General features: G+C 38.8%; 1 long non-coding RNA gene across 2 annotated transcripts in view; it reads right to left on the bottom strand.

Annotated features, from left to right (window-relative positions):
- LOC109145017 overlaps positions 1-27882 on the bottom strand; it is an 80524-nt gene that overhangs the window by 4361 nt on the left and 48281 nt on the right. Inside the window, exons 1-2 of one of the 2 annotated variants that reach the window (XR_002046139.3) lie at positions 20362-20998; positions 13964-14043 (exon numbers count right to left, since the gene is read on the bottom strand). This is a non-coding gene — a long non-coding RNA (uncharacterized LOC109145017). Of the gene's footprint in view, positions 1-13963; positions 14044-20361; positions 20999-27882 lie in introns of those variants that run through there. The other variant, XR_002046140.3, reaches the window with a different exon arrangement.

The following is a 27882-nucleotide window of genomic DNA, read 5'->3' on the forward strand; positions in this document are numbered from 1 at the left end:
GAAATCTCTAACAGGAGGTCATCAAAACCATTCAGTAGGAGAATAAACAAACGTTTTAGGTCACCCACTTCCTCACCACCCAAGAATCACCCACACCTGTGCTCCACTGAGCACAGTTCCTTTCCACAGAGTGGAACCCAGACCTTCCACATGGCACTCCCAAGGCACAGCACTGACACTGGGAATTGCTCGTCCAGCCAGTCTGGGATTCCATCAGTGGACCGATCCCAATGTGTCCATCTCAGTGTCCCTGAGCTGGGGGCTGCAGAAATTCCCTTGCTGCAGCTCCACCACAGCCCAGACACGCTGGGCTCCTCATAAAGGGCTGTGCAATGACTCTTTCTGCGCACTGCACCCAATTCTGTCAAGTTTCTGATGTTCTGAAACTCACCAGGAAGAGTAGATTTTGCACTGGTTGGACATCACAAGAAACATTCTACATGCTAGGATAAAAGATTATGTCCAGAAAAATCTGAGTGATTGAAAGGCCTAGGTTGAAAAAATCCCCAAAAGAACAACTTCAGAAGAGCTAACTAAAATTTTGGAATTTTTAAAGTCTTTTCCTGGAAACTCTGCAAGTACTTATCCTTCAGATACAAAGAAATTTCAACAGACATTCTAACTGCACTCATCAAAACTTACTACTGCTTCCTGCTCTTCCCACAAGGAATGAGTGCCAGTGCACGCATTTTGTTTCTATTTCGTGATTATAACTGTGCAATAATTGGTTATACTTCCCATCATACAAAGATAGAAGAATTGTAATTACTTCATAGATGGAGTCGAAAGACACACTGCTCCACTGCTTACAGAGTACCTTGGTCTCTCTGTACACATTCCTCAGAGGATAATAAGGCTTAGGAGTTGAAAGCATGTTTGTATTCTTGGGTCAACAGAAGTACCATATGAAACTGAAAGAATGGAAATATATTAATCCTGATTTAGGGATGAAACCCTGACAGTGCTGAGATATTTACTGAGAAAGGCAATGAGGTGTTGGCAGGAATGAAAATAGATACAAGTTTGCTTCTCAACTTTCTCTGTTTCGAAAGACAGTGAACTTTACCTGTCCCCTAAATCTGCTACTCTACCAGACCCAAAGTACCTCATGCATTTAGAATAACAAAAGCAATGATAAAGACCATTCTCCTCACATTCTCTGTGGTTCTTGCCATGGATTCTCAAAGCAATATCCATTACTTTAGGATGTCACGTTTCATGGGGCATGTTCCAGGGCACGGAATTCTCTGCCATCAGACTCTGCTCTGTGGAGCCCTGGCGGAGCTTTGGGTTTGGTGCCAGGCTGCAGGAACGATGCCTCTTTGCAGGAAACAGTTGTCACCAACAATGACAACAGAAAATACCCACAACACCCTTGCTCCAGCAGTATCTTATTTCTGACTGCAAGGAGTCATTTCCTCCATGAGATTGTCTGGCAGTGTTTACAAGATAACAGACAATAACTGTTCCGTGCTGCTCAGGTGGAAAGAAAGGGGTTATAGAAATTTCAAGGCCAAGTCTAGGTAAATATGATCCTTGTATTTCCACTACAGACATCTAGACACTTCCAGCTGTTGAAATTATTGCTAAATATATTTACAGTCTTTGTACAATAAAAAGCTTTATTACTTTTACTACAGGCAGAAGAAAAAAGCTTTAAATCTTTAGTTCTGAAGCAATATCTCCTGTCTTAAAAGCAATGAAGCCTTTCAAGGGGAAAAACCAGCACACTTTAAAAAAGGTGGTTTATGATGTTGTATCTTTGTTGCAATTTTGGTTCATATATTTTTATTAAGTGTAACCTTTATATGTAAATGAAATGATTATCCAACACGAAGTATGTTTTCATAAAGTAAGGATAGGTTTTATGTCCTCAAAGATAAAGCAGCATAAACCAGTCAGGCAGCCCAGCATGTACTTGATGGCTGTGAAATGAACTATTTGATTTCCTATTACGGCCTTAACACTCTGCACTGTACCACAGCTACCAAACCCACGCCATTAGACAGCCAGCCTTTCATCAGGGAGCCCAGGAATATAAATCAACCTCTGTATTTCTAATAGGCAAAAAACCTCATTTTAAAAGGCTTGGAAAGAAACCCTACATTGTGAAATGTAGGGAGAGGGAAATGAAAATCATATTCTAAAAACCCAGGGAGAGATGAATGTCCTCAGCACAAACAAAAGGGTTCAGACCCACTGTGCTCAGTTTATGTGTTTGAGGTTTTATTCTCTCCATTTTCAATTGCAGCAGGCCACCTCTAGGAATAGAAAGGAAACTTTACAGCTTCTCTCCCACATGACTGGACTGGGAGGCAGCACACAGGGCTCTGCTCCTTGGCTGGCAGACAGATCTGAGGACATTTTCACATTTTATCATCACTCAGGACAGGGGTTTCTGCAGTGGCAACCTGTCACTGACCCAAAGAAGGGCTTTACAGGATCAAGGGAAATAGAGGGAGTCAAATTTCACATTTCAATTTTGTGTATGGCTCATATGCTACGAAAAAGACAACTAGAGCCATCAGTTCAATCAACAGCATAAAATTATTTTGAGTGAGAGAGTAGGGTGATTTTTAGGATTCGTTTTTCTAATACTTACCATGACAAAAAGCATGGCAAGCTTGGCATAAGCCTTCCTCACTTCAGTTTGGATGCAGGATAAAGGCTGCCAAGGAATGCTGGATGTCCAGTCTCCTCTGGACAAGAACCTGACCACTGCTGGATTTACTGAGAGAAAATTATAAAATTACAAATCTAAAAATCATGCATGTCTTCACTGTTCTCTAAAACTCCTCTTTGGTTCCGAGGATAAAGTCTAATTCACTATGGGATCACCTGGCAAGCCCATGGATGCATCTCCTTCTAACAGGAGTGAAAGTGGCTAAAAGCCAAAGAATTCAGGGCACTCCAATCCCAGATGGCAAACTGAACCCATCACTGAACATCTTTTTGGGTAAGCAGCTGTCATAAAAGTCTTTATTAACAAATTGATGAATAAAATTGTTCTGCTCCTAAGCAAGGCTGCTTATTCCTGAACCAACAACTCCACAAAAGAGTTTATACAGAAATCCTGCTACTTGTTATATAAATCTGATCTTCACAGATTTGTTACCTCTTTATTTTCTTGTTAAGCAGGTGTACAGTGCTGAGCACAATGACTCCTCATTAGATCCTGTAAATGCTACAAGAACAAAAAATAAAACTGCCACATGGTTTAAAAACAACTGACTGGGTCAGTCCCTGTATTTTTTCTGATTTTACATTTTTGTGGTCTTGGGCACTCCTTTAATTTACCATCACAAGAGAATCTGTCAATAGAAAGAGTTATGAAAATAAGATAGGATTGGAGAAAAATAACATAGATTTTTTTACTTTGGGTGATTAAATTCTCACTGACATTAACATATGACAACCTGTTAGAATTCTTTGTAAGTCTTTACAGTTTTATAAATAGCTTTATCTCTTCATTCCACACGAGGAAAAAGAGAAATATTATTTATTGTACCTTTCTACCACCACAGCATGGAATAGTTCAAAGACTTATTTTAAGTTTTGTGGAAGTCCCTTGATATTAAAGGGCTGCAGATACAAGATGATGAAACCTCCTTTCTCTCTGCTGGCCCCCCGCTGTACATGTGTTCCAGAGCGTTTTGTAAAAGAGCTCGCTCTAATCCACACAAAGGAGCACTTCCCTTTCATTGTCATGCAGTTGGAAAGCTGAAGCAAGCCATCATAATTTCATTAAATAGTGCTGAATTCCTTAGAAATGCTGAGGATGGCTTGTAATATGGAATGTTTGCTTTATGAATGGGCTGAATATTTATAATATTTGGTTTACACCATGGGTTTTTTTTCTCTTAAAGAATGAAATATTTGGTTTTGTTCTCTTAGTGGAGCACAAGGCAAATTATATTAATTAGTCTATTTACATGATTTCCTAACTTGGAGCGGTGAAAGTTGCCTTTAGCTAGCAAATAATTGAAATTACAATTGCTGGAGATATCACAAGTTTGTTTTTTTTAATTATATCAAGCCCCATCAAGCTCTGATAGGACATTAATAGCTACTTCCCTTCGCTGCTGTTGTTTTTTCTCCCCACTAAGCCATTCCAGCATACTCAACACCATAAAACAGAAATATATGACAAGAAACAGTAATCTTCCAATTTTATTCCCCAGACTTCAGGTTTACTAGTACATCCCTTTGGGAACATAATGACAGAGCTTTTCTTTCATAAAGACGCTGGAAATAGATTGTAGGCTAGAAGTTATCATAAGATTTTGGGTAAGCAACCAGTTTTGTTAGAAACAAAAGAGAAGCATGAAAAATACAGAAAAGCCAACACAGCACAAATATATTTCAGTACTGCGGGAAATTCTTGGGTATGGATATTGTTTTCTTCTTTGCTTTTGGGACTCCAAGGGGAGGAAGAAGCTCATTAATTCAACATTTCATTTCTAAAATAGAGGGAAAACACAGTCAAACACAACAGTTTCTATGATAAGAGAATTGTAGACCGTCTCTTATCAGGCAGATGCAATCTAAGTTTATATCAGGCTTGATTTTAATTAAGTAATAGGCATTGCATATTTTTAATAAAGCTGTGAATGACATTTCTTCCTCCCAGTCTAATGGGAAGTTACTCCAGGAACTTTAGACAAAAGACTTGGGAGCACACTGCAGAGCTTTTGAGGGAGAACATGGAACTGGGTCCAAATGGCCATATGAAGAAAAGGGAATGCAGACATTCCTCTTCCAACAAAAACTCTCATGATAAAGATTCTCCCATGTCTACCTGCTTTCAGCATTTAGCCATTTATACAGCAGATAGCAAATGCATACAAAATTTAAGTGAAAACAGATCTCTTACCCCACCGGACAGAAAAGCAGGACAGGAAGGCAGAGGCACCGTCCTTTCACCACAGAATGCCATAGGCTAAACACCCGAATGATTTAACATTCACACATGTGGGCAGCTTTTAGGATTTTTTTGCCTGTTTCTCATTTTGTATTTTTTTCAGGCAATTCCAGCTCCTGAAATGACACTAATATGTAAGAATTTCAGTTTGGTTGGAGGTGTGATATGCTGAATTTTTTAGATTAAGTTTCTAGCCAACTCTAATATCTGGGACAAAAATAGTGAAACGTAAGAGTTAAACAGTAATGACCAAATACAAACAAGTGAAGTTATTTCTGTCTTTAGAACACCATAGTCATGATTCCTTTAAAGAATTGCAAATAGAAATGTCCCTTCCTAAAGTGTTATCTGCTAATGATGTTAATGCAGCTGCATCATCCCCAGTTCATAACCTTCAGTGTTCACCATCTCCAATTTTATATTCCCACCATCTATATGCCTCATCACAACTTTATTTTCTCACTTCAAACTTTTCACACAAGGCCCTACCTTGACCCTGTGGTTTGCTCTGATCATAGATGAGGAGAGAGCACAGAAAAAACAACTGTGATGTTTTCGTTTTAAAAAGAGAGGCAGAGTTGTGGATTATTTTTTCATCAAAATATGTCTAGAAGCTTCAGAAAACAACATTCAGTGGGTGTCTATGAACAATCGTCTAAACTCACTAGATCATGATGAATGCAGAGAAATACACTTGCGCAGCTACTACTGAATGTTCAAAAGTTTTCTATTTCTCAGATGCTTGGCAGATGTTTAAAACTTCACATCGGGCTGAACTATTTCAGAAAATCCATGAAACATGAGAAAATCTGAGCAAAATTCCAATAAACATTTTAAAGACTTCTGTTTGGTGAACTGAAAATTCAGTTAACCTCTCAGGAGTTACTGTGCCAAATTTGGAGATTAAATTCAATTATAGAGTGAAATGGGCATTTTTATTTCTGCTTTGAGTGCAAGTTGCACCCCATTGTTGAAAATTAAGTTGCTTCCAAAGCCTCCGTTACAGTTTCAAGGAGAGAAATAATGGCTGAACTTTTCTGTACTTGTTGCCTATTAATTATGTGAGTGGCTCAGAAGGAGCTGACAGAACAGGGACTCAGATATGAGGCAGGTCACCAATGAAGATAAGACACAAACCCAGACATGTGAATGCACAGGAGCAAAACTCATTTTAGCCTTTCAAGCCTACAGTAAATCCATACCTGTCCATTTAGATACAATAAATCCCTTCCAAAGAGCAGAACTTTCATTTTCAACAACAGACTATACAAATTTGAATGTTCTAAATAGACACTGTTCATGACTTCTTCGCTGCAGTAATATCAATGTTCTTTTTTTATCTCTGTCCTTTGCCTTGTCTGTTCTGTGTCTCTGTCACTAACACCGGGCTAAGGAAAAGCTCTGCAGAGCAGCAGAGGAACTAAAAAGCAGTCTTGGAAGACAACTGACAACATAATCTTAAACTAGAAAACCACTGCTGAGTATGAGTGTAAATGCACATTTCAAGTTCCAGAAGGTCATTCAGTGGAGAGACTTTTAACTCCAGGCAGTTTGCTGTAGACACCAGACATTTCTTATCACTTTGAGTTAATCAGCAATTTCTCTGTTTTTAAGGATTACAGACACTGATTAGCACAAACCTCTGGTTTTTCTCCAGCAGTCTGCCTCCAGAGCCATGAAAGCACATTAGTGTGGAATACGCACAGCTTTTTACCGGCTAGGCTCGTAGTTCAACGCCTTAGAAAGCCTCGAGCAGCCCACAGAGGTAGCACGGGCAATCCAGCATTTCAGTAGCTGTGAAAGAGGCAAATGGTAGCTGCAAAGCTGATACCACCAGCAGAAGCAAAGAGGGAGAAATATAGCCTTCGGTTTGGCTAATTCCTACAATTAGAAGCTTTCAAACAGAAACACACAGATATTCACAGAAGGATTGCAAAGCCAAAGAGGGCGGGCCCCGTCGCAGGCCCTTCCTTTATTGGGAGAAGGGGAAAGGGGCGGACTGGGGGCGGACCCGGGGTGACCGGCCAGTCAGACACTGCTAAAGAGTTTGGGTAACATTTGGCTTTGCCCATGCTTGGAACAAAGGATCTCAGAGCACATGGCTGGGACAAGTCCTGGCTTGTCTTGGGGAGGGGGAAGGGAAGATCAGAGCAGGCAGCAGCACATTAGCACAGGAGTATTTCTGTGAAACAGCATCGTCCCACAAGTGCAACCTCAGCAAGGCAGGAGCCCAAGGCATGTGCCCAGTTTTTCACAAGCATGGAAGCATTTAATGCAGGATATTCCAAAGGATGAGCAAAGGAAAATGAGGCCTGAGTTCCTTGTTTCCAGCTCAAAAGAGGATTATACACTCTGCTTATGTCTTAATCAGAGATACTTTTAAAAGATATATTATTGTATTATTTTGTATTCTTTCTGCTGGGAAATAAAAACTGAAAGTGATACACTTTTTCACTTATCTGCATGTTCCATCCTCATTAAGTGAACTCTGCTGTATTCTGTGCATTACTCTTGCGTAAATTAGAGTGTGAGGAGCTATGACCTTTGTTTCTCTTATCATTGGGAAGAAAATCAATGTGCCTTTTTGCCTTCATGCACACGTGCATACATGCAAAGGAGTTAAGCACTGGGTATTCTGATGCAGTCATTCCACTGTGAGCTGAAAGACTTGAATCAAGAGACCATTAATTTTGATAAATAAAATTAAGTAAAGGAATAAAGAAAAACCGCATTCAGTAAGAATACACCGATTGTAGGATCCTAGTGATCGAAACTCACAAAAGTCAGCAAAACTCTCAGCATTCTTCTGAGTGTGACATTTCAGCTTGAAAATTTTACCCTGAACAAGCTGACTTAACAGCATGAAAAATTTAGAGAAATGTAGCAGTAAATGTTTTGGACTCATTTCAGTAAAAACACCATCAACAAAGTAGAGGCAGAACAGAGCCCCAGGTAAGGGAATAACCAAGAACTGTGTTTGTATGACACTGGCAAGAATGGGAAAGTGTTTCAGTAGGGCCAGCTGTAAAAAAGCCTGGTTTAGTAGCCAGGATATTGGCCAGGCTTTGGGAGGAAAAAATGCCTGAAACCTTCCCAATTTTACTAAAGAGTCTATAGCAACTTGAAGGCACCATGTTTCTCTGTGCCCCAAACCACACCTGGAAAACAAACACAGCACTTCCCTACCACAGGAGGTTGTTGGGAAGGGAACACGTATTGAATAAATGGTTCCAGCTTTAGGGAGACAGAAGAATAAGGAATGGACATGCCAAAAGAGGGAAAAAAACCCCCCAATTCTGACTAGAAGTCTTAAGTATTACAATTTATAGCATGAGTAGGCAATAAAACAGAGAGGGAAGGAATATATTAAATAGGGAGAGAAAGTTTATTTTGACTGGCATGTTCCTCTGCTGTAAGAAATAAATCTGGTTTTGTGAGAACTAATCCTGCTATACTGTATTTTTTGCCTCTGCTGCCAGTCTGCTGTTCCTTCACTGATATAATTAAAGAGATGTCATAGGACCTACTTGCTTTCATACTGGGAATAAGGAATAACTGCTGATACAAGCTAACAGCTGGAAGCATGTAAAATAAACATAAGCTAAGCTACTGAAATCGCGGATCCTTTTAAAGAAAAATATCTGTCTGCCAATCACAATTTAAACTCACATGCCATACAGCCCTAAAATAACACTTAGGAGGAATAATCAGGACTATATGTTATTTTGGGAAGGTAATGGATTAGAAAGATGCATTGTTTTAAATCAGTCATCAGCTGAAGGAGTGGCAAATCTTTAATAATGCCAAGATTGGTTTTGTAAGTGAATAAACCAGCAAAAAGCTGGCTGGGTGCACTAGTAATCTTCAAAGCTTGATTGCTTTTTCTGATAGCTTTAGAAAATTAGTGGATGAAAGCATGTGTAATATATCTGGTCTGAGTAAAACACTTGATGTAGTGTCTTACAAAATCTCTACTTGCAAAATTAATTCAAATTGGCTTGGACATGGAGTACTGTCACTTGGATTTAAAAATGGCTGGCTGAGTGCAAATAAAGGGTAATGAAAAATGGCAATGTATCAAGCTGGTGGGAGGTGTCTGGTGGGGCTCTGCAGGGATCACTGTTTGGTCCTGTTTATTTAACATCTTCATTAACAATCTGGAAGAGGGAGTGAAACAGCATGTTAATTAAACTGACACATAATAATAAATCAGGAATTGCTCCTAATGCCAGCACTAATACTTCACAAAAACACAGCGTACTACCAAGGTTTCTGGAAAGGTTAAACGTGGCAATACAAAGATTTCACTAAGCTGTTCTAATTGCATTCTACCTTTTAAAGAGAATAGTTTAAAATACACAGTAAGTGGGAGTCAGAAGCCTGCTAGCAATCCAGTAATTTAGAGCGTGATTGCAGCGTATACAAACTCAAGTAGCTGGAAACTTCCATGGAAAGACAGAGTTTCTTTTTTCCCCTGATGCTTGCAGTGCATTACATTCAATGTTAAAGATTAAGTCAGTTCAGTTCACTCATCCGATGGAAAACCAGTATATGGGGGGAGGGTTGTTAAATCAGTTTTCAGTTTTTTCTACATTTCATGTTTTACATGACTGCTAAATAGAATGTAATAGAGGAAAGAGAGGGACAGGAGGAACTGGTGACAGGATTGCATCTTCTTGTATCAGTTAAATTGGGTGAGATAAAGCATAAACCAGCCCTTTAGGTATAGATTTATAGTTTCATAAGACAAAATTCAGCATTTTAAAGTAGTGTTTCCACAATGGCAAGACACAAGTCTACTGTTAAAACATACTGGATTTACTTTAATTATAAATACTTCTAAAAACCCCTTCAGATAAGTAAACATAAAGTTGTTCACTGAATAGTGATGAAAATTGATCAAAGACTACATAAGTCACAGAAAAGAGTTTTGAAAATAGGTTGGGATGTTAGTGCTCAGTCAGAGACACTTATTTCTGTTTTATAAACATGCATAGTATAAAACGAGATCTTAAATAAGAGTGTTATTATCTCCCTGCTTTGAATGATTTATAGCAGCTTTTCTGGGCTGGCCCTTGGGCTGCTGCACTGCATTGAATCATAAATGTAGACTCATTTTTAAAGGACAGTTTGATGCTACTTCCTGAAAGGTAAGAAAAAGGAAGAGAACTTTTAAATCTCCTTTACCGTACTGAGTTTAAATTGTTCTGGGAACTTGTGAAGTCCCCAGAAAACACAAGAGCAGTTTAGAGCTGTGAGAGTCTCACAGCCATAAAGAGACTTCCTGCATTAGCAGGAAAGGATTGTAAAACAATAAAGGGAAGGAGAGGAAAGCTCTGCAGTCCCCACACTAAGTGCTTTGTCTCCTCAGCCTGTTGTTGCAGCAGAGCCCTGCAGTCAGGCAGGGACAGATGGAAGCCAACTTCACCTGTGTGGTAGAGCTCTGCTCCACAAGGGAGCTCTGGGAACTCCTCTTCTTCACTGACTTGAACCCGTCAGGCTTTTCCTTTAAACCAAGCACAAAGCTTTGAAGGCAACCAGAGCTGCTGCAGTGTTTTGATGCCATACTCATTAGGTGACTTTTGTCCATGAGCTAGACACTGACCCTCATTCATTCAGAGGGGTAAAACCTGAACCAGCTGAAGTCAATAGCTACACCAGTGTAAATGAGAACACAGAAACCCAAGTTAATTTGTCAATATATAATAAAATATAACAGACATACAAAGGCATTTAATGTTCTTTAGCTGCAATATATGGAAATTCTCTTGGCAGCTGTTATACACCCCTACAACTCTCTTGCAAAAGTATAGTGAAAAGCCACAAAAACATTGAGGGTTGTTTAGGTGTCAGCTATTGTATTACACTTTTCTCAACTAATTTATTCTCCGTGGTCTTGACCTGATTGCCCCTATCCATTAATGGCACTAGTCTTTAGTTTTATTTTTAATCCTCTCTTTTAAACATCTCTTTTCTCTTGTTGTTTGGTTGGGTTTTGGTTGGGTGGGTTTTTTTTATTATTTCCTTACTTTTTTAACTCCAGTAATTTGTGAAGCAGCTGCATTGGTCATGAACTACTTGCATTTTATTACACCTACAATGATTTTTGAACAGAAAGAGTCTGCTCATGGGAACACTAATCCTTTCATTATAGAAATAATTAAGCTCTTTTATTTGCAAGATGAAAATCTTTAGGGAACATATGAAAACTAGCAAAGAGCAATTTTTTTCCTTTTTTTAAGAGAGAAAAATGATGATATAAACAGACCTGCTAGTGTCTGTTAAACTGTGGCATATGGAAAGGCACACAAACTCTTAGAGAAATCTTTCTTCCACTTGGCTCAGGAAAAAAAGGATAACCTATAGAACTTTCAGTATAAAACCACAATGGCACATTCTCATGAGGTGTTTTCCAAGCCTTTTCAATAGTAATATGCTTCTGTTCTTTTATGGTAAATGTTAACCTAAATGTTGTTATTCTTACTTTTCTATAATTATCTTTAGACTGTTCTTGTTTGCAAAACATACTCTTCCTCAGTAAACAAAGCTACTTAGATTAGATTTTTACTTGCTTCCTGTAGGGTTTTTTGCAATGGTGCATTTTACATGTGGCAACTTCTGTTCCTAAGCCTCCCATATGATTTGGTGCTGTGCACTGCACTAGATTCACACTTACAGGATCTAGCACATCACCACTCGAATATTTTTGCTAACTTGCTGACATAAAAGTGTTGTCCAGTCAGCAGATTTTGCCTCAGAAGAGAGAGGAATATGGGCCTATTCCTTTGCTGGTTGTGTCTGATGAGGATGCCGTAGGGGAGAGGGAACGGCCGAGGTCAGTGGGTTGTGAGGAGGAGTATTTAGAGAACAAAACACAGAAAACCAAAAGAAACCAGACTCCACTTTTAGCTCCTGCTCCCCAGACCAGTTGCTTTCTGCACGTCTGGTGTGAGGCAGGTGGTGGTGTGCTGGTTTGATGTCACACCTGATGGAGTCCTGCTTTCCTGGGGATGGCTCAGCACCTGCCTGCCCATGGGAAGAGCTGAATTAATTCCTTGGCTCTTGCTTCACCTCTTAAACTGCTTTATCTCACCCCACGAGTCTTCTCACATTTACCCCTCCGGTTCTCTCCCCCATCCCACTCTGGGGGAGTGAGTTGGTGCCTGTGTGGGGCTGAGCTGCTGCTGGGGTTGAACCACAACTGCAGGAAGGGAAGTGGAGGAAGAGCTGATCATTTACCATGGGATTATCTAAAAGGAGGCAAAAATTGAAACAAGTCCGGATAAGACGGACAGAGGAGAAGAGAAGATGTTGTGATTAACAACACCATGCCAAAGGGCTTTGGAAACATCCCTTGCTAAAGGTTTCTAAATAAATTCAGTTGTTTGGGGGTCTAGGTTAGCTTTTACGGTGGAGGATGGTTGTACTGGATCCTATATTCAGAAAAAAATGGAAATAAAACTTCACTAAGTTACAAGGTTTTCTGTTTCTCATCTATTGATGTCAATAAAACGAGATTTTATTGCAAATTTGAGAAAGTGGCAATAAAATGTCAGCTAAAATATGATGTTGATAGACATAAAAACAATGCACAATGAGGGAAAAAAAATCTTAATTTGCATCTACAGTGTTGGGCTCTGACCAAGCTGCATAGAAATATGTTGCTGGAATTATGATAGACAATTCTGCAAACACATCAGCTCAGAGGCAAACAGAAAGCAATTGAATTTTTAGAAAATGGAGAGAGAACAAAATTGAAAACATCATTGTTTTAGGACAGGAATCCATTCTATGCTTTTGAATCCTTTGTGCATTACAGGTTATTCATATAGAAAAAGTAAAACAGTAAAACAGTACAAGATATAGTAGCATAGAAAAGTAAAAATGTGGGGAAGTATTTCCTTACAGCTAAACTGAAGAAGTTCTTTTTCCAGTGGGCACAAAAGCCTCCAGGTTTTTATCAAGGCCTGTAAGTCATGAGTGGCATGGAGTCAGTGAACAAGAGTTACATTTCAGCATTGCTGGAACACAAGAACCAGAGTGCATCAAAAAAACCCCAACAACCGATGGCTTTGAAACAAGCAAAAAGAGGTAATTCTTCATTTGGCACATAGCTCTCAATAAAACACAAAGTTTAACAATGAAACTTGTTGCTTCCAGACTCAGGGAGTGTTAAGACAATGGGAGTTACAGCACTGATTAGAGGAACAAGTCAAAAAAATCTACCAGCACTGTGGAACAGAGCCCTTCCTTTGGTGAGGATGGTTAGAGGATGGTAGAGTATCACCACATTACTGATAAATCCATTTCTCCACATGCTTCCTACTGGCCTCCACTTGGCAGCTCAACAGACCCTTGTTCTCAGCTAGACCCTGGGTTAGAGAGCCCTAATTTCTGCTGTTTCTGTTTTTACAGAGGATGGAGAGAAAATCTGCATCCTTTTTTGGGGGATTTTTTCTAAAAGATAGAACGTGGTGTAATAAAATTCTTGTAATGAAATATTAATCTGCGTGTACTTCACTGGGAAAGTATTTTAAACTGTTAAACACTTAAAATTCAAACAGAAAAAAAATGCTTTATTAAACAAGAGCAACAACACTGGACACTTTATTGACAGTATTTTCTGACAGCATAGCTGCTACATCTTCTTGTCATGGTGAAAAACTAGAGAAGAGCAAAGGTTAATTAAAGTAATACAAGCTTTTTAAAAAGCTCCTCCTAATTTTGGGCTTACCTTTTCTCTGAATGAGATCAGTGGCAGAGTTCCAGATGGGAGGTTGCTGATCATGGCAGTGAACACTCAATTCTGCAATTGTTCTCTCAAGAGTTTGTTTGTGTTCTCATGTTCAGAACATTCAACATCTCATTTAACACATGCTTATTAAATATAATTATTTTCTGTCTATTTAAGTCAGACTTGTATTCAAATGTTGATTTGGTTGCTGGAAATCAAGTAAAACTCCAGCATCCAGCTGAGTTATCAACTGGGAGTAAATAGGATAAGATGCCACGAATACTGACCTAACAGCTTTTAATACCTACCCAGAAAAGATTCCCCAGTTCTGCTGTGTATAAGCTGCTGCATTCTGCTTTTGCACTTCCATTTACTATCCATTTGCAGGCTGGAAAAAGAAAAAAAAAGAATGAGAAAGAGCATTTCTGAAACCACATTTTGAGAATATCATTTAGACCGGTATTCAAACAGCTTTGTTACCTCATGGGTCAAATGAATCCTTTGATAACCTGGTGCAGAGAATCCAGTCAGCCTTAGGGGTACAGGAATCTTGATCCCTCACTCAGTGCACGGCCAACAAGGATAAATTGCTTTTAGGAAAAACCAAGGGCCTGGCAGAGATCTGTGGGGCACCACGTGCAAGAGAGCAGGGCCAGAAGGGCTCAGGCTGTGCAGTCTCAGCTCCTTTCTCAGGCAGGTGTGGGTTCATCTACACAACAGCAGCGCTCCTCTGGCTTTGGAGGATTCCCTCTCCTCACAAATGTTTTTGCATTTTGGGGATTCTTGATGAGTACCATCACATGGATGATGAGTGCCCTGATGAGCACAGGGATGATCTACAGAGAACCTGCAGCTTTATCTACAATGGATCTCTGACTTACAGAACACAACGATTTCTGATACTTGTCAGGCTGGGGAGAGGAGTTTTCTTCAGTAAACGATCAGCAGTCAGACAAGATCAGCGCTTTTGCTGTGGAGCGACTTGCAGCAAGATTTTCTGTGCCTTAACTGACTTCCAAGACACAGAGATGATCGTATCAGACCTAAAATGTACATGAGACTTTCAAAGGGATCGCCAAAGAAGTGATGGCAACTACTGTTGATTCCCATCAAGAGCTAAACCCTGTCCTGACTGATATAAAGAGTACTTCCACAACCTGACACAACTGAAGAAGCAGCAATAAAAATCCTAGAATTCTTTCCTTTCCTTCAATATTCAATGATAGCCCGGCAGTTGTTGAGAAGAATACACTGAGGAGATGACTGAATTCTGATACAGAACATCATTATCTTACCAGCCAGAATATTTAAACAACTCATGGCAAACTAATGCAATTTCTATATTCAGTACTGTGATATGTTGATCTGTGAGAGCAGCTGCCAGGGATACCTGCAAGGGCCTGGAGCAAACGTGCCCAAATGTGGAGTTTCCAAAGTACCATAGGAAGAAACTGCAATGTTTAATTTAATTAAAATATATTCAAATAAACAGTAAATTGGAAAAAAACTGGAAAAAGATGGTCTAGTGTAATCCCAAGACTCATTAGCTTTAGGCAAAATTCAGTATCAAGCAGTACCCAACAGGCAAGGGGTAAACTTAAATTGCTTGGAATTGCCTTTTTATTAGAGCAACTCGCTTCCCTTGGATACTCAGCCAAAAGACAGGGAAAGAACATCTCTTTCTGAATCCTCATGGACAGTACATACTTTAAAACCCCATAGTTTTGCATTCTCCTGAAAAGAAAATATTTGTCTTGTTTTTTTTCTTTTTTTTTGGTGGGGTGCAGATTCCCAAAGAAAAGGTGAATTCATCCTTCCCTTCCCCACTTCTGAAGGATGGAGAGGTTCAGCTGTTCCGTTGCTAAGTGTCAGTACATGTTGTTCATCAGAAGTAATTGCAAAAATCTCTACATAACCAAAACCAAAAAAGAAAAGTGTAAGCCTTAATAGAGTGTCCCTCTGAATATTTATCTTTCCATCCTTTCAGTCTCTGAAACTGCACTTGAGACACAGCAAACAGGTTTCCTGGATTCCTGCTGCCCAAGCTGGGAAGATTCTCCATGAAATTCAACATGATATAAAACCAGTTAGTGAGAGTGGCATTTTGGTACTCATTAACACAGACTACAAATGACTGCCAGGTACGAAAGAGGAGAGCAATTGATAAAGCTCAATTTATCCAGTGGCTATACAGGAGATACTGTAAATGTGTAAGAATTGGATTTGGGCTCCAGACTTTTTGGAGGCTCTGTAACAGATGGAATGCTCTGACCCTGTTATCTGCCTGAATTTAATAGACTAAGATCAGTATGATGCAGTTGGCTGTGCTGCAAAAGGATACCAGGGAGCTTTTTAAAAAACATCCCCAGGTATGCCACTGGTATATCACCAGGTCTGAGTTGCCATATGTACTCACTAGTGAATATTTTACCATAATTTTTCCTGCATTTCAGGGAATACTGCATGCTGTGCCTCTTGCCAGTGCTGTAATGTTCCTCTTTCCCTTAATTTCCAACATGTGTGGCATGAACACGTGTCTCCCATCCTTGCCACCCATGACATTCTCATCATACAGCCAACAAGAAGTTCCCTATATCTTTTCTTTACGTATTCCTGAAACGACAATCTCTCAATGAGAGCATCCTAATCTCCAATGAGATGTTACTGAGTCCATTCTTAATACCTGACCCAAGTCAGTTTGGATCATCTGATATCAAGGATGCTACTGGATTTGAGAAGAATTTTATGCCAAGAATATAGCAGAAAACAATAGAATAAAATCACTGCAATTGAATCCAAATGTTGAGATAAAATGAGATGTATTAGGAGAAATGAAAGTATTAGGAGAGTCTGCACTATTGTGACTTTCTATATGAGAGTCATTACATGTGCACATGAATTTCTCCTGATTCTTAAACAAAACCTGAGCTCTAAAGACGTTATAGGTATCTGTAGTTCTTAATCACATGCTGGTGTTTTCCTCATGAGCAGCATGAAGAGTAATCCCAACTATTGTCCAACAGCCTCTATCCTACTCCAGGAAGTTTTTATTCCATCCCTTGCTCAGAAATGTCAGATTAGCATGCATATCCTAACATTTGGACGAGCAGCAGAATTTATCTTTTAACTTTGTGCCCTGAAAACTCCCAAGATAATATTTTTAAATTATTGCAAGTCTGAGCAGCTATTTCAGAAAACAGAGAAGACAGTATTTCCACACCACTTTGTGAGAGAAAGGTATTAAAGCCCTTTTAATCTTGCCATAAAAAGGTCTAAAGTAATATCAGTGTCACAATTTTAAGGATTATAAATTGCTATCATGGGTTTGCCTGAAAATTCTGGAATTGCTTCTTTTAGCTAAATAACTGTGATGGAATTACAATAGAAGTTCAGCCCAGCTATTGAGTCTTTAAATGGCTGAGAACTATTCTGAAAAAAAAGCATCTGCAGCTGCCTTGCCTGCTCAATAATCTGTGAATTTATTATTTTGGACTAAGAAATATTGCAGACTACTTGGACAAATTAATCATTTGATAATTAAAGGAAAGACAAATATGCTCTCTAACATACATAAAAGTGATTTAAGAAGAAAAATAGCAAATGAAAGCACAGATTTTATTTTTCCATCTTAAAATCAGAAATTAAAATATTTTTCTGGAAAAATTCTGCATTTTTGATGGATAATAATGTTTTTTCAACATAATTATGGCAAATGCTCTTAAATAGCAGTTAAAAAATAAAAATCAGATTGAAAATGTGATTTCAGTTTTGTTTAAGGAGAATTGATCAGCTGTTCAATTCCTGAGAGTGAAAAAACCATTGGTTTGTGATTCCAATCTCCTTTGCTTTTTGCTTCTCGGAACGACAGACTTTAGGAATATCCTTTAAATGTATTGAGCTGCCTTTTTATCAAAGTATGTGGAAAGTCACTATGTTTGTTCTCTGATATAATTCAAAATAGGAGGCTAAATTTTCAAAAATGATAGGTTTGAGTCTTATTTTCTTTTTCCCCTCAAGCTTATTTTAATCAGTTTTAATCTATTTGATTGATAGAACGACTTATGGTTTTAAGAAGGAATTCAGCCTCTTAGTGTTTTTTAATAAGAAAATTTATCATCTGTAGAAACAGAAAGTATTTTAATTCTTATCAAGAAAATGAACTGGAGTGGAAAAAAGAGCCAGGTAACTAAAGGCCTGAGGGTCAATAAAATTAGTGTTTTTGAAACACCCACAAAATCAGAAAAGGTTACTGCTGTGCTTATGGATTCAATTAAAATGACATATTTAAACAAATAGCAAGATGTAATGTAGGAATAGCAGCATTCCAGAGAACCAGAGGATACAAAGACCAGGAATAACTCTTATTTATTCTGAAAATCTTTGGCAGTGAGAAAGGGCCACTATTCTGCTTTAACCTGTGGACTTGAAGATTGCTTCATTTTGTGTGAAGGGATAAAGTTAGGGAGCTGAGGATGCAGAAATGTAACCTTCACAAAATTTTATTTTGATAAACACCTCAGTTTATCTTTCTATGGCAGACTGATAAGAAAAATTAACATAGTTCAGCAGAGTGCAGGTCAATGAATGTGTTCGTGCAATGAAAAAATGAAACAGAGTTTGCTCACAAAGTCTCTGCTTTCCCAAGGCAAGTGGGAAGAAGAATAAAAATAATAATAAATTCTCTAGTCTGAGAATTTCATTAGAAAAAAGTTACATTTCTCTGAAAAGTACATAGGTAAAGAAAAAGCATAAAAACTTCTATATTAATAGCAAATGAACAGGAGGGCATCATGGCCAGAGGAATATGCAACAGTAACTTGGATTTAAGATGAAGAGTTTCCAGAAGGAAGTTAATAATTGTATTAATATTGGAACAGTAAATTCAATTTCGGGGATTCTGAAGTAGCAATGAATTTATGTTACATTGAATATTAATAAAAGCAAGAGACAAGAAAGAGGACAAATATAACTACAAAAGACAATACTGAGGACATTTTGGCTCCATAGTTGAAATTGGCAGACGTTAGGTCACAGAGAAAGAGTCCATCCAGTGACAACATATCTAGAGAAATATGGGAATTCAGGTGATTTTCCAGACAAAACCCCTGCATTAGTCCCAGCAGAGAGAGAGAGAGTTTCATTTTAGTTCCCAACTTGCAGCAGTAAAATGTTCAATAGCAAGGCAAGTCTGCTGTGTCATGTTTATAAAACACACCAGCTTCTGTCATGCAGCCAAACCCAACCGGGCTCCACATTCTCCGAAGACATTAAATCTCTGAATTCCATAGCATAAGTTTAGTTTCTTTCCTGGTTTCTCTGTCCTCTCACACACAAAGGAGGAAGATCAAATACTACATTTATTTCAATCAGGACTGGAGTATCTTTAGAGATACATGTATAATTTACAGGAATTTAAATAGTTCTGAGGGAAGACGTGCCATGTTGCCTAATTAAAAATAGTGGCCAAGTTCTGCTGGACGGTGAAATTCCGCAGGAATTCCTTTGTACTTCAGGAATCTTACCTAGATTTTCTTGTCTAGAGGATGAGATTTTGACCAGACCTTGCAAAGCAGTTGTAAAAAACCCTAGTATGTATCTCTTCAAGTTTTGTACCACTGAGAAACCCAAACAAACAAAAATCCACAAACATTCCCTCTCCAAAAGAGAAAGAAACAAACAAAACAACAAAAGCAACTACAACCAAACCAAAACAAACCCTCTGGAGTATTTAGTACTTGCAACTGTGTTTATGTTGGGGAATTTCTGAAGATGATACAGACAGAAGATTAAAAAAATGCAATTAATGACATGAAGGTGCACTAACATTTCAGCTGACATTTTCATACATGATTTATACTTTGCCTACTACTCAGATGATGAAACAGTCAAACTATCTTAGCCTGAAGCACAAAAAAAGTGAAAATGCTGTATGTCCTCTGGCTTAGAGCTTTCCCTGGGGTGACTTTGAAAGTGTTTTCTATACTTGAAGCAAAAAGTAAAAAGTGGAAAAAAAGTAGCTTATATAAAGACAGGTTTAAAAGAAAACAAACCAGCAGCATTTTAATTTTTGTAAATGTTGGGTAAACTTATTGAAGGAACTGCATTTGAAATAAAGGCCCCTGAACTCAGAATCAAGGTGAGCAGCAGCTTTATCTCTAAACTCGAACAAAAGTCTGTTATGGTAGGATTGTTTAAATGCCATGGTTTTGATCTTGTTTGACTACTTTTCAGACTTTAGGGTATTGATTTGAAAATAGAAGAAAAGCTAGCTTATATTTGGTAGGGAAATGTATTGATCAAAGTCTGAGACCAACAAACTTCAGCCTGACCTGCTGAAATTACCAAAAAGAGAAAGGACTTGAAAAAGAAAAAAGGATGCAGAGAGAAAGGTGGAAAAAAGTTTTCTGAGAATAAAGTTTTCTAAACTTCCACAGTGCAAAGCAGCAGCCAGGTGAGGTCAGTTCCTGGGGATAGAGGATACAAAGAGCTCTGATCCTCCCAAGGGAGCACTCGGGCTCTGTTGGCTGGGTCAGAGCAGCCAACGTCAGGAGGGGACAAAGGCACTGCCCCCCTCAGAGAGCCTGCAGTGAAGAGCCCTGCGAGTTCCAGGTAGGAAGAACAACTCTTTTGACATGGGGGTGCTTCTACCAACACTCACCCAACCCAAACGCAAATTTGTTAAATCAAGGGAGTGGGAAATATCCACCTTTATTGCTGCAAGGAAGTCTGTGAAGAGCTCTTCTGCACATCCAATGGCTATCAAAGTTCCATGGAAATCTGAGTGAACCAGAAACTTTTCCCAGTTAAGATCAAAGCTGAAACCAGCAGAAATAAAGGAGGGGGAAAAAGAAAAGAAGAAAAAAACTGAGAAACAAACCCTGGAGCAATGAACAACATACCAATAGAACTGCTGAAAGCATCAAGTAAAAATCAGTCTGGTTTTTGCACAAAATCACCAAGAGTCTGGGTCCATTCAGAAAAGCATTAATAGAATGCAATTTTTGGTGTCAAGATGTTACAGTCTTTTGCTATGAAAGGCTTCTATGACATCTAAAAATGCAGAGGGAGGAATTCTGCAATTCTGTCAAAAATATGCATTGAAGTTTGTGTCTTATGAGCAAACAAGGAAGAGGTCTTTGTTACCCGATGAGTTTTTTAGATTCATTTTTATGTGGTGTAACTTTAATTAAAACAAGGGGTTTCTTAATGAATTTAAAGATTGACTATGCAGCAGCGAGATTGTTTTGGACTTTTATCAAATGCAGATTTAGCTGCTTCCTCATCTCTTTGGGGATTTGGAAATTTTAAACCAGTCTGAAATTTCTTTAGAAGTCTTTAAGTGTATTTTGGTAACATTATTAATAGAGTGTCTTTAATTACTGGGTGCTTTCAGTGTAATTATGGAAATGTTCCTGGTACACAGTATTAATTTCTTCCAGTACTTGGAGGTTTGTGCACTGCTGTGTCACACATTCTGATGCTGTCCACAAACACAGCCAGAAGGGGACTACAGACCTGGTTTAGAGGGAGAAAGAAGCTCAGTGATGAGTTTAACTGCAGTGCTTTCTCCATCTCAAACAAAAATATCCTGTCCAGGAAATTGCTGTGTTTATTTGGGCAGTGGTCTCCATTAAACTTTCCCAGCCTTCCCAGGATCTGTTGTTGGAAGATGTGACAAAGCTTCATCTATGTTTAATGATAAGCAGAATTTAGCAATAGCAGAATACTGTCCAAGCTCCTGTAGGACTTGGGAAATGCATTTTTATCAATTATGTATTTGATACAAATATAAATATGTGAGTTTAGTGTAACCTTTCCCTCGAACTCTTATCTAAAGCTTTATTATTTCCTATCCCCAGAGGCAAAATAACTTACCTGTGACACTTGGCACATTTCTGGAAAAGCCACCATCAAATCACCTAAAGCAGTTGTTTATTTACATCCTGGGTTTCAGCCCGGGAAGAATTGTCAAGCCTGTGATTGTTTATTCTGTTTTAGGAAGAGAAGATTGAGTGGAGATGCACACGAGTCTTAATGAATAACTCAAATAAAACCTCTGTTGTAACAATCAGGGAAGTTTTTACCCTTTCCATGCACAAAAGAGAAAAAAGTGTGGGTTAGGTGTGGGTTTGTTTGTTTGTTTTTGTTTGAGGTTTTTTTCATTTTGGCTTAGAAAGAAAATAGAGGGAAGTATGCACATTCCTATCAAAGGAAGCCATATGTAAGTCTCTATTACGACCATCACAAAGGGACTCTTGACCCTAAGTTCTAGAGAAATTAGGAAAGAGAATTTAAAAAAAAGCAAAGATACTTACTCGTTATTTCTCTGCCTTTCTATAAATAGGTATGTCACCAATGAAGATTTTCAAATTCACAGTAGGCAACTGGGTAGAAGATAATGATCACTGGAATATCAGCTGCTCACTTGGATTGTGGAGATTCTGTTATTTCAAATCAGCTGAGGAATTTTGCACATGCACTCATAATAATTTACATCTGAGCAAACATGCGAGACGTTACCTCCCAAGTCCTGGACTCAATGCAAGGCAACGACAAAAGGATTTCATGCAGTGTTTTAAGGGAGGAGCTGACTTCTCTGATAGTTGTGTAACTACAGCATCACTCTCAGATTATCTAAGGTCTGAGCAAATACGACAAAAGAAGTTCTGCAATCATTTCTCTCCAGCACTATTTACCCAATTTTAAGGCTCAGTTTTCATCATTTGGCTGAGCAGCTTTAATGGAACAGTCACATCCTTGGAAATGACTGCATTATCCTCTCTCCATAAGTCACCACCTATCAAACAAGCTACATTAATAAATTATATAGATCCTGAATAACAATTTCAAATGAAAATCCAGTGATTTGAGCCATCTCCATGGTGACTTAAACAAAGCATTTTACTGTGCAACCATGGGCAAGGTGCTCCATGACAGTTCTGTGGATAGTCATTCATTAGTGACTGCTTGCCTTTGCTGATGTGCCTGCTGGGATGAAAACCTGTTGGGATAGTAACACAGGGCTGGCGATTTTTTTTTTTTTTTTAAATATAAAGGCTGCAAACACTCCAAAATTCATAGCTACAGAAATCATACCAAAAGGAATGCCTGGGAGAGGGGCCTGATTGTCCCATTTCCCCTGTGTATTGACATATTGTGAAATTTTGAACTCTGATTTGTAAAGCTGGGGTTCTTTTGGGTTTCTTTTTCATATGTAGAGGTAAAGCAGAACAGACTCCCCTGTGGCCTGAAGACAATCTGATATTTTACAAAACCACATTTAGCCCAGTCCCCCAATCAATTGTTATGATCTATAAAAACAAGAATACCTCCTTACCTTTGGAAGAGTTTAATTAGGAGGAAATGTTACATTTTAAAAAGATAATATATAATTTAAAACTTCAACAAAGGTGGACAAAGAAGAAGGAGAGAGCAGGCTTTGTAGATCCTTAAAATACTCTATTCATCTAAAATTAAGAATCAGACTGTGTAGTAATAAGAGTTAGAAAAGCTCAAATGATATCACTGACTAGTTTTGTTCTCATTCTCTCAATGAAAAATTGTTCCACTGGCTGTCTACAGCTTCTTGTTCTCTGAATTATATTTTTAATTAAGACCTGCACTGTCATGCCTAAGAAATTCGTTTGTCAAGGATTCTTTTCTTGCCATTTCTAAGCACGTTGACAAAAATTATTAATACATAAAAGGTTTATAAATTTTGTGATTTGGGAAAGTATTTAGACAAAAAAAAAACATGAACAGAGTGTTGTTTTCCCTTTAACAAACACTCCAAAAGTTCAGATTCTAGACTTTGAAAAGATTCTGCAGAATTCTGTCTTTTGGGCTGCCAACAGGTGACAGAGGCGTATTCACAGTGAGGACAAAAACCAGGCATTATGTTGATTTCTCAGCTTTCCTGTGTAACAGACCTTGTATATGATTGTGGGAATGTCTCAGCAACAATTCTCTTGGTTTTTGAGGTAATTTGCTAGTGGAATAAATATGCAAGCAGAATTCCTTCACACTGTTTTGAACAAAGACCCTGAAGGTGTTTGTTCTTGGTGCGGATTGACTGAATGTAACCCAGAAAACATAAATGAAACAGAGAAATTAGGGTTAAGCCTGGTGTTTAAAGTGACATACAGGCTGTGCAGCCTGGAAAGGAGCAAGTCTCCTTATCTCACTTGTGATCTAAGAATGATAACAGATCATCTGGAAAAGAGCCTGTATCTGTGTTTATTGCAACACAGCCAGTCTGAAACCATGCAAGTTAAGTTCCTCCTGGTTCCTTATGGATGCAAAGTTGAAGGCAAACTTACCCAAAAAATTTTGATTTTATAAGTGTGAAAAAGATTGGATGTTTTATTGCCAATTCTGATTTTTTGGGCATTTGTAGTTTTGTTTCTCTGCCTCCACGCTTCTATTTATTTCCTTTTATTCACACCCTGCCTTCCACATTCCTTTTTTTTTCTGAAGTTTGCTGGGTTTTGCCCCAGCCCTTCCTTCACAGGTATCATAAGAGTTTAAGTGGAGGGCAGAGCTGTACCAGTCCTTAGTGCCTCCATTGGCAGCAACGTTCCCAGAGGGAACAGAAAACAGCAAAAAGTGTTTCTTTGGGCTGAGCCAATCATTGCCAGAAGTATCTTGGCCTAAAGATCCACCACAATTTACCCACATTCTAATTCTAACTATTAATAATGAATGGCATTAATTATTCCAGCAAGGTCATTCTCACAGAAGCCTTTCCCAGCTCACACCAAACCTGGCACTGGGATGCCCAGGCAGCACCATTGGCACCAACTGCTGCAACATCCCCTGGATTTGGAAAGCTGCTCCCTGCTCATGCACCAAGAAAAGACTTTCAACCCCCACAAAACAAGACAATGAAGTAAACAACCCAAACCAATCACCACCACTCTCCAGGGATCTGATCAAGAGCAAAGCAAAGCTTTAAACTCTAAATATTTTCTTTCTGAAGGATTACTTTCGGAATTTGGGTTCTCAAAAGAGCCAGAATCACTGCTATTCCAGAAGCCTCAAACACAAATATTTAGTGAGGCAGAGGGGAAACACTGTGAGATCTATATAAACAATGATAATAGTAATAATAGAAATTCTGTATCTATCTATTTATCTCTGTATGAATAATGCTAGGGGGAGAAGGCAGGGAACTGAAGGGGAAAAATGGAGGAGGAGAGAGCACCTGCACAGGTAAATAAATAATGGACCGTGCAAAATCAGATATATCAAACAGCATAAATTTCCTTTTCCCCTCCTCATTCAGCATTTTATTTACTCTTTTATTTTAATTTTATTTGCTAGTCTGCACCTTCAGCAGCATACAGCACATCCAAAACAGAGGAATGCTGCTTTGGCCAATACTGGACACCACAAGGACGATTAAACTGCCAGGTCCAAAACCACACCAGCTTCATTTGAGCCACAATTTACTCTACCTGACATTCTTATGTTGATCTACTGTTGATGCAATCCATAAATGCAATCCTCAATTTCATTTTCTGGGGCTCTGTCTGTTCAGCTCAGTTCATAAACAGCTCTCATGTTCAAATCACACTATTTATGTAAGTTTTGGGGCTGAGAAGGGAGACGCTTTCATTTTTCAGGAAATGCCATTACAGTTTTCTGGGCTATAAATAAAAGGTGAAAGATAATAACCTGAGTTGCAAATTCCTTCTTGATATATCCCTCAAGACAGTTTGTTTTACTTTGTCACCAAGTTAAATGAGTTCAAAACCTTCACCTAGTAGTTCAAAAACCAGAATTATAGAAATGGATTTAGAATTCCAATTCAGTAACTAAACATATGCAGACAGAAACCTAAAAGAGTTTAGCTAAAATCTTTTTTTTTCTCCACAGTTTTTCTTCTTTCTAACCTTCCTACAGTGTTAGTTATTCAGCAGTTAATATTGATCTGAAAAATTCCCCAAAGCTGCAACAAATATTAATTGATTACTTAAAAGCAGATTCAGGTACTGGGAAGAAAGGTGTTATAGAAGACAAAAGTACCTGAGAAATCCAACTTTTTTATGGTTCCATCAAAGCATTCAGGAAATCCAGAAGTCTGAGACTTTCTTTAATTAACTTCAGTGAACTCTGCAGAATTACAGAAGTGGAGATTTTCATCCCCTGTTACTTATTTGATACTTTGTTCATTTTGTCCCCAAGATTTCCATTTCATTTACAGAATGAGCTGAAAGACACACAGTAAATGATGTAGGGTGTTGTGGGGAAAAAGCAGCACATGGGAACCAGAGTCTGTGAGACTTCTTTAAGCAGCCTTCCCCACAGGAAATCAGTAGCTCTGTGGTGATGGGTTTTTCCCCCAGGGCCTGGACTTGGTTTCTGTGAAAATTCAGAGCATTGATTTAAACACATAAAATTCAAGTTTTCTGAAATTAGCAAAAGCTTTTGTTCTCAGTGTCTTTGGTTTTGACTTTCTTATCTGTGAAGTGGAAATAGGAGACTTCTGTCTCCAAGGAGCAGTATGAGAAGGTATAAATCAAAGGAATGCTGAGAAACACCTCTGCATTGTATTGATGAGAGCTACGTCACAGACAATGGAGTGATGAACAGTTCCTTCCCCACACCAAAGCCCTCTGGGATCCAGTAAGCCAGGCAGACAAACAGCAATTAACAGTGAGAATTAAATGAAATATTGAACCTCTGCTCATTGGGTGAATTACATTATCTTGGTGTCCAAGACAAAGCATAGGTTTTGTGTTAAAGATTGCCTCTGTGTGTGTAATTGCACAGAATCCACTCACACAAGGAAGCCCAAACAAGATTGTTCTGGAAACATTAATTTTGCTGTGTGATAGCTTTTAAGTATATGCCTTTTCCACCTTTAATTGTATATTGCCTTTTTTTTTTTCTTTTTTTTTCTTTTTCTTTTTCTTTTTTTTTTTTTTATTCCCCCAGGCATATTTAATCCAAAATTACAATTACCTTCAATAATCATGCATAATTTTTTGTCTGGAATTAAGCAGTACCCAGTTGCTGTTCAACAACTGAGATCATCTCACATTTGTTTCATCCGTATTCTCCCTCAGAATAAAATCAGCAGTAAACAATTCCAGCTTAATTACCCAAAATGTGTTTGCACTGCAAATAGTTTCCTCTGCACTCCCATTTTTGCTCTGCTGACGCCGGCCCTGAGCAGGGAGCAGCAGAAACCACTGATCAGTGTGGGGATGGTTCCAAACAGGAGACAGTGTGCAGTGGGAGATGCTGCCCTCACCAACAATTTCTGCTGCCCCAGAACAGGCAGCCTGGGATAAAGGTGGGAATCTCCTTGGAAGGATGCACTCCGGGATCCTGCTGCCAGAGCAGGAGTCTCTGCTCTGAGCGGGGATGTTCTCGAGAGCATCTCACACACGATTCTGAGCAGACAACTTGAGCCCACCATGGTTAACACCACTTAAATCCTCACCATGCCTCAGGTGTCCAGAGTTTATCTGGGAAACTCAGCTCACCTGTCACCTCGCTCGTACAGAGTGCAATTTATTTTCCACAAAATTAAAGGGAGAGAAACTGTCCCATTATGTTTGGAGTCCCTTAATGCCAGAGCTACCTGAGTCTGCTCCAGCTGTTCTGAGCCACTGAGCAGCTTTTATCAGCAGTACCTGGTGTGGCTTCCTGTGGCTCTGCTTCGCTGTGCGTGACTCTGCACAAACCCAGTGCACATCAGTCACAGTGCCCGTAGCCCCCAGCCTGCCTGCATCCTGTGCTAAGGAGGGGATTTACAGGGATAACACAGGAAAGACACTGAGCCAGCTGAGCACTTGGGGATTTTTCAGTGTTGGAGAGCTTGGGGTAGTTTTGTGTGCCTGTTTGTCTGCCTCAACATTTCAGCTCAAGTGTTTACTCTTAGATTAAATAAAATATAATTTTATTTTCTCTGACAAGCAGGAAGATTTTAATCATGACATTATATAATATTATGAAAGCATGGGAGGAATCTTTTTAAATTAATGCCCTAAAGTGCAGTTCGTTCTTCAGCACATCTCAGGGAAGGCTTGTCATTTTAGCATGGAACTTGTGAGGAACAAAACCTTGCTTGTGTTAGCCCAGCTAATCCATGCAGCACCTGATAACATTTTTTCCTCTAGCCTATACAAGTTATAAACTACCCACATTAAGTGAAGCTGTATTTCCCAATGAAATAATAAACAGAAAGAGTTGGCTTGATTCAGAGGTTTTCATACAA

This window comes from Corvus cornix, chromosome 4A (genome assembly GCF_000738735.6).
Source record: "Corvus cornix cornix isolate S_Up_H32 chromosome 4A, ASM73873v5, whole genome shotgun sequence".
NCBI classification, from domain to species: domain Eukaryota; kingdom Metazoa; phylum Chordata; class Aves; order Passeriformes; family Corvidae; genus Corvus; species Corvus cornix.